The sequence below is a fragment of the Dipodomys spectabilis genome, unplaced genomic scaffold, assembly GCF_019054845.1.
Source record: "Dipodomys spectabilis isolate Male_0828 unplaced genomic scaffold, ASM1905484v1 ptg000095l, whole genome shotgun sequence".
NCBI classification, from domain to species: domain Eukaryota; kingdom Metazoa; phylum Chordata; class Mammalia; order Rodentia; family Heteromyidae; genus Dipodomys; species Dipodomys spectabilis.
The window spans coordinates 27,398,292-27,411,249 of NW_024870772.1; the positions used below are offsets into that span (position 1 = coordinate 27,398,292).

General features: G+C 37.4%; 1 pseudogene; it reads left to right on the forward strand.

The window, feature by feature from the left end:
* Positions 1-1,147: 1,147 nt before the first annotated feature.
* Positions 1,148-1,476, forward strand: LOC122112633 (annotated as a pseudogene).
* Positions 1,477-12,958: the final 11,482 nt, after the last annotated feature.

Sequence of the window (12,958 nt, forward strand, 5' to 3'; positions counted from 1 at the left end):
TATATATACCACATTTTCTTGATCCATTCATCTACTGAGGGGCATCTGGGTTGGTTCCATATCTTAGCTATGGTAAATAATGCTGCAATAAACATAGTTGTGCTGGTAGCTTTAGTGTGGTCTTGTTTGTAAACATTAGGGTAAATGCCCAAAAGTGGGATTGCTGGGTCATAGGGTGATTCTGGTACTCTTAGTCTTGTATATACATTTATGTAATTTGGAGAAAGGAAGGGGAATAGCAAAATGCTGAAACAAGGACACAGGGTGACCCAATGCAACAATGATATTCACGAGACACTATGTTGGAAATGAACTTTACAATTTTGGGAGGGGGGAGAGCAATGGTAGGGTAGGGATAGTGGGAGAAAAACAAAGGAGTGGGTAACAATGTTTGACAAGAAATGTACTCATTACCTTACTTATGTAACTGTAACCCTTCTGTACAACACCTTTACAACAAAATAAAATATAATTTAAAAATAAAAACTAAAATGCATTGTATATATGAAGCATTGGTGCTTCTGAGGTTATTCACTTTTTTCAACCAGTCCTGAAAATAATACACTGTCACTATCTCTAATTTAGAGATGCAGAGATCCAACATTACTGGACCTATCCCAAAGGCAAGGAAATTAGCACCTCAAAGATACCTCTCCAACTCCTCTGTCCATTTAGCATAACTGTCAAGAGAGGGTGGCAATCTACATGCCCATCAAGGAATGAATAAAGAAAATGGACCCACCCTGGAATGCCCTTCAGTCATAGAGAGGAATGAAGTCCTGCCATGAATGACAGGAAGGAATGGAAGTGGAGATCATTATGTTAGGTGACGATTCACACATAGAAAGACAAGTACAACACAGTCTCACTCAGAGGTAGCATCTAAACATGTTGATGTCATCAAAGTGGAGACTACCATCATGGTGACAGGGTCAAAAGAGCATGGACAAGGGCAACAGGTTCAGGAAGGATGATTCACAGGTACAAAGCTATAGTTAGGAAGGGAGTTCTGAGAAGTGGCTGCTTTTTTTTTCCTTCTGCTCCAGAACTCAATGGAAGCGAGCACCTGTGTGTGGGGGGGAGGGGGGTTGTGTCAAGAACCTACTAAAGTTCCTATGGAATCAAAGTATAATTGTATAAAAATATAATGGATGTAGAGAACACAACCAATGGTGGCTGTGAAGGCCCCAATGTTACATTAAATTAAGGTTAAAGTAGTATCTTTTGATGGTCACCAAGTTATTGTAAAAAGATACCATGTGCTACCATCAGGAACAAAAAGCCATGTTGAGTGGTACAGGTTAGTTTGTTGAGAAGGAAGCCAATGAGATCAATTTTAGAGAGATACCTTCACATATGCTATCAAAATCATGCATGAGTTTTACCCACAAAGTTCACTGCAAGATTCCCAAAACCTCAATTGTACTTGAGATTGCACTGGAGCTGCTGATGGCTGCAAACTTCCTAGATTTTTAAACAAAATAAGGTATAATAAGCTGTTAATTTTTAGTCATTAGTAATTTTTTTCACATTTACTATGTTGCCTGTATGCAATTCAACTACCAAAAGTTAATTGCAAAACAGATCATCTGCTGTTCTTTTGCCTAACAAACAGAGTTGAAATTTGTTAGATTGATGAGTTGAGGACATTCTCACAAACTAAATGAGAAAAAATAATGGCAATTCATAGATAGCTTTGCTTTATCCTTTGAGAGTTACTTTTAAAACAGAACAATCATGCTATAATAAATACTAAAATACAGGCATAAATGAACATGTTCTACAGGTAAATAATGGGGCTACGTATTTTTTATGTTCTTAGTGGTTTTTTAACCATTGCTCTTATAGCTGCTGATAGTGTTACTAGAGTTATATAAATAATTACATGGATAATTCTGTTTATAAATTGGCCAAATCATTGATTTTTATAACTTGAGGAATTAAGAGTTGAAATTTCTTATGTGTTTTTGATAAACTTCAGTATTGTTTTAAGTGTATAAAATGTTTTGTTCATTGCTAAAACTTAAACACTCTATTTAAAAGCAATTTTGGAAGTTATTAACTACAAACTTTACAATAGTAATTACTACTGAACTGTAGCCAGATGGTCAACAAGTGAACTACATAATGTAAGAGTTCCTGGGCATTGTATGTTTAGGGCAGTACACAGTATTGCACTTACGTTGATTCGAAAGCTTCTTTTGGGGGATTACACTTGTTTAAATGTATTTTAAAATATTCTATGAGCTTTATATAGATCTTCAGAGCTACACTTCTGAACTACTCTAGTCTTCCTCTATCTAGTTGGAATGTCAGAAGAAAAATGTTGAGACAAACTAGAAATCTTACAGTGCAGTCATAGTACATAAATGACCTATGGAAATGTTTCAACAAATATCAGTAGGTCTTCTCAAAAAACTCAGGAGGAAAACACTGGGAGTAAGCGAAGGAAGGGGTAACATTGTCCACAAAGAAATATACTCTTTGCCTACTTACATAACGGTAACCCCTCTGTATCTCATCTTTATAATAACAATAAAAATATTTTTAACTCAAGGAAGTTATTCAGCTTTTAGTAAGCAGATATAAACATTTGAAAAGTGTATAGTATGTCAGGCATGGGAGAAGAAGTACTGGATTTGGATTTTGTGTGATTTAGAACAAAGCCAGCATAATAGAGTCTATAAACCTAAGTTTTCAGTTTTCTTTCTTTCTTTTTTGCCAGTCCTGGGGTTTGAACTCAGGGCCTGGGTGCTGTCCCTAAGGTACTTTTGCTCAAGGCTAGTGCTCTGTCACTTGAGCTACAGCACCACTTCCATCTTTTTCTGTGATTAATTGGATTTAAGAATCTCACAGACTTTCCTGCCCAAGCTAGCTTTGAACTATGATCCTCAGATCTCTGCCTCCTGAGCAGCTAGGATTATAAGCAAGAACCACCAGTGGGCAGTCTCGGTTTTCTTTCTTAATAAAACCTGCTAATACAGCTTAATGTAGACCTGCTTTTCTGGAAACCTCAGAACTATAAACAAGAATAACTTTTCTCCTAGAATACCAAAGCATTGCACTTGCCACCTTGCTAAAAATGGCTAAGCCGGATGCCCATGGCTCATGCCTGTAATCCTTGAGATCTGAGGAACACAGTTCAAAGCCAATCCAGGCAGAAAAGTCTGTGAGACTCTTAGTTTCAATTAATCATCAGAAAAGCCAGAAATAGAGTCTTGGCTCGAGTGGCAAAGCTCAGGGACAACACTCAGTCCTGAGTTCAAGACCTAAGACTGACTCAAATGAACAAAAAAATGATTAAACATTACTGAAATAGTTTTCATTATGACTTTTTAAGACATATTCACACATACTTTAATATAAAAGATTAAGTACAGGAATTATATTCTGCAGCTAGAGATGTAGTTCACTGGCAGAAAGACTGCTTCATAAACATTTGGGAATTTGTATCTATATCAAGAGTTTGACCAGACAATAGGCAAAGCCAGGTTAACTTACTTCTCAGATTATGTGTAAATAACCTCAATATTTTTTTCTACACAGAAAATATTACTGTAAGCTTTCGTTCAATTCATCTTTCATTTTTTGTCAAGGTGATATGTTTTCAAATATTTATTTTTCCTACAGTTAGTAACTTTCTTACTTGTGAAGTTGCTTATTAGTATTAAAGAATAGAATTTATTATATGCAGAAAATCAGCACATGGCTTCCAGAGACATACATGTAGACACTGCTGTGTGGATTTGTCATCTTGGTGCATGTCATTTTGCTAAGTATATCAGTTTTTGGAAATTATGTATGTATTCTGAGAAATAATATAAAAATTACTGTTAAAATTGGAAAAGCATAAGCTAAGTGTGGTGATTCACACCTGTAATTTTAGATGAGCCCAGGTTCCATAGCAAAACACCATCTCCAAAAGAAAAACAAAAGATTAAAGTGTTTGACTCAAGCAATACCTACCCCAAGAGAAGAAATTTTATACAAGTTAAATGAAGCTAGAATGTGTCTATCATTAACAAGATGAATTCTGGTTGACTTTGATGAAGATTTTAAGGTCTGGTACTTAAATGTCACTATTGATTTTGTGCCTAGTGAGTTTTATTTGCAATATATAAATCTGGTTTAATATTGAAAAAAATGAAAAAAGAGAAAAGATTTATGTGCTAGGACTTTGAAAGTTTTAACCATAAATACATAACATATGTTTAAGGCCATAGGTAGGTTCAATCTGGCTTAAAAAGTACTATACATATATGTCTGTATTCAAACATCACAAAGCCCTATTGGCTTTGATCTGCAGTCCTTACATCTCAGCCTTCTGAGTAGCTAGGATTGCACGTGAGAGCCACTGGAGCACGGAGGACCTACACATCTAAATAGAGCAAAAAAATCCTAGGAAATGGGCATCTTGCCTGGGTGCTGTCCCTGAGCTCTTTATTGAAAAATATCATCATTTGATTGTTACTACTAAGGAGTTGTACAGAGGGGTTACCATTTCATAAATCAGGTAATAAGGATATTCCTTCTTGGAAGCATATATTAAATAACAGGACTGCATGTGTTCACACTTCCTCCCTCCCCTTCTGCGTTCCCTCTGTGCTCCATTAAAAGAAAAGGAAAAACAAAATCACCACCACCAACAACAACAAAAAACATGTTTCCATTTCCTGGAGCTTTTGCTCAAGGCTAGCACCACTATCTAGACTTAAGCCACAGCTCCACTTCTGGGTTTTTGGTGGTGAATTAAAGATAAGAGTTTCCAGAATTTTCCTGCCCCAGCTGGCTTCAAACCCAATCCTCAGATGTAGCCTCCTGAGCAGCTAAGATTACAGATGTAAGCCACCAATGCCTGGTTCAGGGTGATATTTTTAGAGACCCTTAAACACATAGATGCTATACTTTTAGAAGAATAAGATCATAATCTTACAAAATTGAAGCAAAAGAATGTTCTTGCAAGGAACACCAGTGTGTGTGTGGTGTGGTGTGTGTGTGTGTGTGTGTGTGTGTGTGTGTGTGTGTGTATGTGTGTGTGTGTGTGCTGGTAGTGAGACTTGAACTCAGGGTCTGGCTTTTTCACTCAATGGTACTCTGCCATTTGGATCACACCACTAGTACTCCACTTTGTGCTGGTTAATTGGAGTTAAAGAGTGAGTTAAAGAGTTTCAGGATGTTTCTGGCCAGGCTCCGATCCTGATCTGCTTATCTCAGCCCCTTGATTAGCTAGGATTTTGGGTGTAAACCACCCGCACCTGGCAGAAAAAGGCCTTTAAAAGTCTATAGAGACAGGTAGGGAACAAACAAAACAAACAAAAAAACTACCACAGCAGACCTAGCATTGCAGACATAAAAGCCTGTGCTAGAGAAGCAGAAAGAAGGGTGGAAGAGTATAGTGCCATGGAATAATTTGCTCATTGTTCATCTGTGAGCCGTCTTTTACTCTTCTCATCACATAAAGTTTTATTTAGCAATAACCTCATCATTTTCAGCACTAGTCTACTGAGTCTACTCATTCTTGTCTCTATCCCTAATTGGGCATGCTATTTTAGTTACATTGCATTTTTATGAGCCCATCTAAGTCTTCAGCTCCATACCAAACGTATCCACTTCCTAGCATTCTTCTACTCTATTAAGATTTATTAGTCCTCCAAGCATTGGTGGCTCATACCTGTAATCCTAGCTACTCAGCAGGTTGAGATCTAAGGATCTTTGTTCAAAGCCATCCTAGGCAAAAAAAAATATGTAAGACTCTTATCTACCATTAGCCACCAAAAAGCTGGAAGCAGAGCTGTGGCTCAAGTGGTAGAGTGTAAAAACTGAGGGACAGCATCCAGGCCTTAGACCAGCAGCAAAGTAAATAAGTAATTAAATTTATCTCTAATGGCCTATTTAATTAATTCTTTTTACTGAATGTACCATGTTGAATTTTCAATAGCAGCAGAAAAAAAATTGTAAGATATTGCAAGGTGGCGCTCTACTACTTGAGCCACAACTCCACTTCTTGCTTATATCTAGTTAATTGATGAATCTCAGCCTCTTGAGTAGCTAGAATTACAAGGCTGTAGTACCAGTGCTTGCTGCCATATGTTTTAAGTCTCCAGGAATGTATTATCAAAGCACAGCTCTGATGGAACTGGCAAACTCAGTGCTCTTCTTTAGGTGAAAAGACATAAACTGTGGGTGTTTTATGCATTTGCCTAATCACATTGTAGTTTTCTGCTTTTATCAGTAGAAAATTTACCTCACACAGTAGATATGTACACAGTAGCCTGTTCATGAAATCGTTGCTAAATGTTATCCATTTTCCATCTTTCAAATTAATAGTACATGGAGAAAGATATAGAGGCAATCAATAAAGATCCCAGACTGCAAATGAAGGATTTACTGGGATGGAAAGACATTGTTGTAAGGAGGGAATGAGAATTATAGGACCAAAGGAACATAAGAATCCCACAGACTTCCCTGCTCTGCCTGGCTTTGAATTATAGGCCTGAACCATGTTAGAGGGAGATTTTCTGTTGACGTGGCTAGGAGATGGGTCAGAAGTAGTCAAAGCTAGTATTTTTTATGGTATCCCAACTTTGTTCTCCATGACTGTCTCTGAATTTCCCTAGAGACTCTTCCCAAACAGTCTGTGCACCTTCAGCGTCAATCCACTTCAGTTTAAGGAAGCCTTATTAAAATGGTGGTAAGAAATGTTGGCAGAGAAACATTCTATAATTTGTGAGTCAGGCTCTTTGTGACCCCCAGCTATGATTGATTGATTGCTTGATTTTTGGTGGTGGTACTGGGGCTTGAACTCAGGGTCTACAGACTATCTTTTATCTTTTTTGTTCAAGACTGTCTCTCTACCACTTGAGCCACAGCTCCATTTCTGCCTTTTTGTTGGTAAATTAGAAATACGAGTCTCACAGACTTTCCTGCCTGTGCTGGCTTCAAACCTCTATGATCAGATCTTAGCTTCTGGAGTAACTAGGATTATAGATGTGAACCTTTAGTGCCCGACTGCAGCTATGGTTTTTTTTCTATGATTTTTAAAGTAAACATGTATTGCCATTTTTTTTCTCTCTACTTCTTAGGTGACACTGAAAGAGAATCTTCCTACCTTCAAGAGATACGGCTCTCACAATTTCACTGTAGAGTCTCAGCAGATTACAGAACATTTAGCTTCTTCAGCATGCCAATGACATGGGTGATTTTTCTTGGGTCTTATCTTGAGAGTCTGCCAAGATTCCTTTCGTGAAAATCATAAACGTGAGCTGTGCACTGAAAGTTCACACCTGGAATCCTAGTTACTCAGGAAAAGCTGAGATCCAAGGATTGGAGTTCAAAGCCAGCCAAGTCAAGAAAGTCTGTGAGACTTATCTCCAATTAATCACCAGAAAGTTGGAAGTATAGCTTTGGTCAAAGGTGGAGTGATAGCCTTGAGCAAAAGAGCTGAGGGACAGCATCCATGTCCTAGGTTCAAACCCCAGGACTGGCACATACAACACACACAAACACACACACACACACACACACACACACACACACGAAAGTATAGGATCTCACTAAGTCCTCAAGTGGTTGACCACAAACTTTTCCCATGTGTTAAAGACTTCTGCTCCAGGGCAAGTGATTCTAGTTGTGGGATTTTTGTTTTTGTTTTGTTTTGTTTGATTCATTTTTTCTCCTTAACTATTTCTTATTTCCAGGTTGTACTTTATCCCCAAACCTCAGTTTGCCAACAGATCTAAAAAAACAAAACAAAACAAAAAAAAAAAAACCAAAAACTCATTTTTTAAGGTTTTTTTTTCCCTTCTTTTTCTTGTTATGAGGACCAGAATGACAAGCTCTTTAGATGATGGAGCTGAAACCAGAAATCCTTTGCATAATTTTTTTATGTAACAGATTTCAAAAGCATGGACACTGTGGTTAACATCTGGTTAGTAGATTAGAACTGTGTGGTTAGGAAAATACTTCGTGAAGTATGAAGCTGAGAGATCAACCCATGAAGTTTTGCACATATGAACAAGTGTTCCATGGATAAAAATCTTTTTTAGCAAGTAGGAGGTAGTGGCAATAAATCCCTTTTCTCAAAAGCAGCTTCAATATTTGAGCAGGTGAATGCACAGTACAAAAGAACTCTATCATCTAAGCAAACTATTTTCCTATTTATTGACTTAACTGAGATGTTGCTGTATCCACTTACAAAAAAAAAAAAAAACTAAAAAGCTGGAATTCATGTTAAACAAATCAAGCACTTGCCTACACCTCAAAGTTAAAAAGATATGCTTATTTTTTTAAGTACTAGAAAAAATGTGTCATTCACTGAGATAATGGGGAAGAAAGGAGAAAAAGGAATTCATTTGATACTGATTTTTCCCCCATAAACATAACAATCTTGTTGCTTGTATGGAAATTTTCTTTGCCTACAATCTACTTTAGAATAGTATGACATAGCTAAAGTTAAGACTGGGTGTATAAAGAACAGCAGAACCTGGCACCAGTGGCTCACGCCTATAAACTTAGCTACTCAGGAGCTGAGATCTGAGGATCAAGGTTCAAAGCCAGCCAGGCAGGAAAAGTCCGTGAGACTCTCATCTCCAATAAACCACTAGAACACCAGAAGTGGCGCTGTGGCTCAAGAGGTAGTGTGCTAGCTTTGAGCTGAAGAACTGAGGGACAGCACCCAGGCCCAGAGTTCAAGCCCCACAACCACCACCAACAACAACAACAACAAAAGAATAGCTGGTAGCTCACACTTGTAATTCTAGCTACTCGGGAGGCTGAGATATGAGGACCACAGTTTGAAGCCAGACTAGGCAGGAAAGTCCATGAGACACTTATCTCCAACGAACCACTAGAAAACCAGACGTGATGTTGTGGCTCAAAGTGGTAAAGTGCTAGCATAGGACAGCATCCAGGCTCTGAGTTCAAACCCCAGGACAGACAAAAAAAAAGAAAAAGAATAATCAAGGGGTGAATATGATCAAAGTATATATGCAGGAATTATCATGATAAGATTCCCAACATGATACAATTAATATGTACTAATAACATTGTTGGAAAAAAATTCAAAAACTCAAGACAAATAATACTTTAAAGCATATTTTCTTAAAAGCATAAATGAATGGTAGGAAAAAGTCTTGAACAAAATATCACTATTTATTTAAATAAAGGCAAAATTAGAATCAGTCTACATGGAGCCATAGTGGAGTCTAAATCAAAAGCGTAAGTCTTTCATTTTTTTAACTTTTGTAATATTTATTTCAATTTTATATCCCTGGCCAGAGTCTCACCATTGTCCCAACTCTATGAAGAAAATCTCTAGTCCACCAGACACTGGAAAAGTACTTTTAAATTTCATAACAGAAATGAAAACCTTGAGATAAAGTCAATAATGAATGGCTATCTTCTATGCAGAGTTTAAATATTATTATACTTAAAATTCAATATAAGTGAAAAAGCTGTTGCTGATTCCTTTTTTTTCTCCCCAAAATAAAAAGCTGGAAATTTTCTCCATATCTTTAGCTTTTGGAATCAAGATAAGCATGACTGTAAAGGGTAAGGTATTTTATTGCCTGTCTACATGCAAGGACAAGACATACAAACACCACCACAGTCAGCCAAGAGTGAAAACTAGTCCTTTCTCTCAAGGGAGCCCCAGTGGTAAGCCTTCCTTTGAAGTTTCCAGTCTATCCAAGACTTCAAACTTCCTTCACTATCTACCTCTTGTTCAAGCTGTTTCGTCTTCTGTGTGTGTGTGTGTGTGTGTGTGTGTGTGTGTGTGTGTGTTGCATTGTATGTGTGTTGTGTTGTATGTGTGTATGCTGATAGTGGGGCTTGAACCCAGAACCTGAGTGGTATCCCACAGCCTTTTACTCAAGAATGACACTCTACCACTTGAGTCACACCTCCACTTCTAACCTTTTGCTGACTAATTGGAGATAAAAGTCACACACTGTCCTGCAATCCTCATATCTCAGCCTCATGAGTATCTAGGATTACAGTGCCCAGTCCCTTTTGACCTTTAGTATACATGTGTCCTTATTTTTATTATACTGTAAAGACTTAAGGTACATCACATCGTAATTAGATATAAGTAGTAAAACAAACATCTTCATGTCCCTACAGGCTTCCTCTTTATCTATTTATTGCGTTAAAAGCACCTGAAATGTATTCCTTTTCGCTGTCATTAGCTCTTCTCTTTCTTCATGAATAAGTATTTTATATATCTCTTAAGTGTCTCATATCTTTGAAGTATCATTTGTATATGGATATGCTTTATAACATCATATGCATGCATAGCTTTTCCATCTGTATTCATTACATACATTCTCTTTTGGTTGAATGCATAGGGAAAAAATCATTCAAACATACATAATGTAAAGATATGTTATACCAAAGACCTTCTCTGTTATCGCTGAACCATTCCCTGTCTTCTTTTGATCTTATGATCTATGATCAAACGACAGTTGAACGTGAGGGTTGTTACTTGTGGGTAGCAGCCACAGGAAGTAAACAGCTGTTTCCCTGCAGAGTTGGCAGTGAGTGAGCCAGAACACATCAGAGGCCTAGGAACCTGCCAATCAGCCTTGCCAAAGCACAGGTGTGGAAAAACAAGACAATTACAAAGAACTTTCTCTTGGAAGTGAGTCCAAACAATCATCAGGATAGTGTGGGATTTAATATTTTTCAGAATTCTGATCATAAAATTTCCAAGAGCAATAAAAGGAAGGGATCCAAATTGTCCAAGTTGTATGGGTGGATAAAGCACGTGGAGTACATCCAAGCTCACATATTGAGTCAGAGACGATACAGTCTCCTAAAACCACGTATGAAACCTACATTGTGGTTGTTGAAATCAGATGTTAAAGGTGCATGTGAAACCAGACAAGATCAGACTACTTTTTATAGTCAGATCTATCCGTTTTACTTTTTTCTTTCTCTTATTTTTGGTTCCAATACTGGAGCTTGAACTCAGGGCCAGGGTGATGTCCCTGAAGGGTTGTTTGTTTGTTTGTTGGCTGTTTTGTTTTATTTTATTTTTGCTCAAGGTTAGAATTTACCTCTTAAGGGAGATTAAGTCCTGCAAAGATATAAGATTTTTATTTGTATAGAATATGTAATAAAAGTTTTTCACCACCACAAATACAAGACATGAAAGAAAGACATCTATCTTCTAATATGAAATTTCATATTTAATTATTTCTCTAATCAAAAGCCTTCAAGCATGCTGTCAAATTACCTAAAGAATTAGGTAAAGGTGAATTAGAAAAGACAAAAAGCAAAAAACAAAAAGAAAAAAGTACGAAAAACAAATAGATTTAAAAAAAAAAAAACAAGTAGAGTCTGAGGTCTGGGATACAATGAATACAAGCAAGAAGAAATCAAGTAAAGTAGAGGATTATTATTTTTTCACTTCATAAATCACCATCATGATGTACATTCAATACCAGCAGATTCCATGCAGAAATAATGCAAAGAATTTCTGTGGGTAGGAACGGCTGAAAGCAGATATCGAACAACAGTGTCAGTAGCCCTGGATGGTTTGATAATGGCCCAGATTTCAAGCAAATACTTAAGTAGATTCTTCACATAGCTTCCAATACCGGGGTGTTACATCTCCCAGAAATGTTATACTCACAGAGTTTGCTCTCATTCCAAAGTGGAATCCTGAAAGATCTTTCTAAGTAAAATGTTGGCAGTGAAACAACCCCATCACTAAATGCCCTGTCATATGGTGTCATTTTTATGTGATTGGTCACAGATGTTCTTTCAGAAAATATCTCCTTCAGTATTTCTGTCTGTCCATCCATCCTCAGTTCCCACTCAGCCACTGACTGGGATGAAAATCCCCAAGCATCTTGAGATCTAACCTTTAAACATTCCTTTTCTTGTCTCCTCTGATGTTATATTTTCTAAAAGGAGCTTTCAACTCATTTTCAATGATGAAGTAATGATAAATTACTTGGGTAATCTGATTAAATGTGATTTCAACAATGACTAAAATATTTTTGAGACATACAGCTATCACACAGTAACAAGCTGGAGATGAAGTTCAATTCAAAAGCAATATGAACTGGGAACGACTGTAAACATTAATCATATCTGAGACAGGTGACTGGATGTTTATGTAAGTGCTGGGGCATTTAAGATTAACTTAAAGAAAACCGAGTCTCCTGAAAAGTTATTTGTAAGGTTATTTTTCTCTTATGGTGGTAGGGCTTGAACTCAGGGCCTAGGCACTGTTCCTGGACTCTTTAGTTCAAGGCTAGCACTCTAGCTCTACCACTTTGAGCCACAGCTCCACTTCTCATTTTCTGGTGGTTAATTGTAGATAAGAGTCTCAGGGACTTTCCTGCCTGGCCTGGCTTCAAACTATGATCCTTAGATCTCAACCTCCTGAGTAGCTAGGATTAACAGGCACGCACCACCCACACCCAGCTTATAAGGCCATTTTCTTAAACCTAGTTTTCTCTTGCTTGTAGATGTTCCACCAATTCCAACACCCCCTACACAAACCTGAAAACTCAGATAGTATTGAATGCCATATAATATGTGTTTTTTCCTATGAATGTAGACAAGATAAAGTAAACGTACTTATCAGTCTGTCTAATATTAATAAGAATAAATTGTAACACAGGACAATTATAACCAGAGACTCCAATAAAAGTTATTTAAGCTGATCACCAGTGGCTCATGCTTATAATCCTAGCTACTTAGGAGACTGAGATCTGAGGATCAATGATTGAAGCTAGCCTAGGCAACAAAGTCAATGAGACTCTTGTCTCCAGTTTAGTCAGCAAAAAAGTCAGAAGTGAAGCTGGGACTCAAGTAGTAGAGCACCAGCCTTGAATGTAAAAGCTGAGGGACAGCACTCAGGCCCCGAGTTCAAGCATCGATACCAGCACAAAATTGTTTTGTTTTCTTTTTTAAAGTTATCAGCCAGGGGCTGGTGGCTCACGCCTGT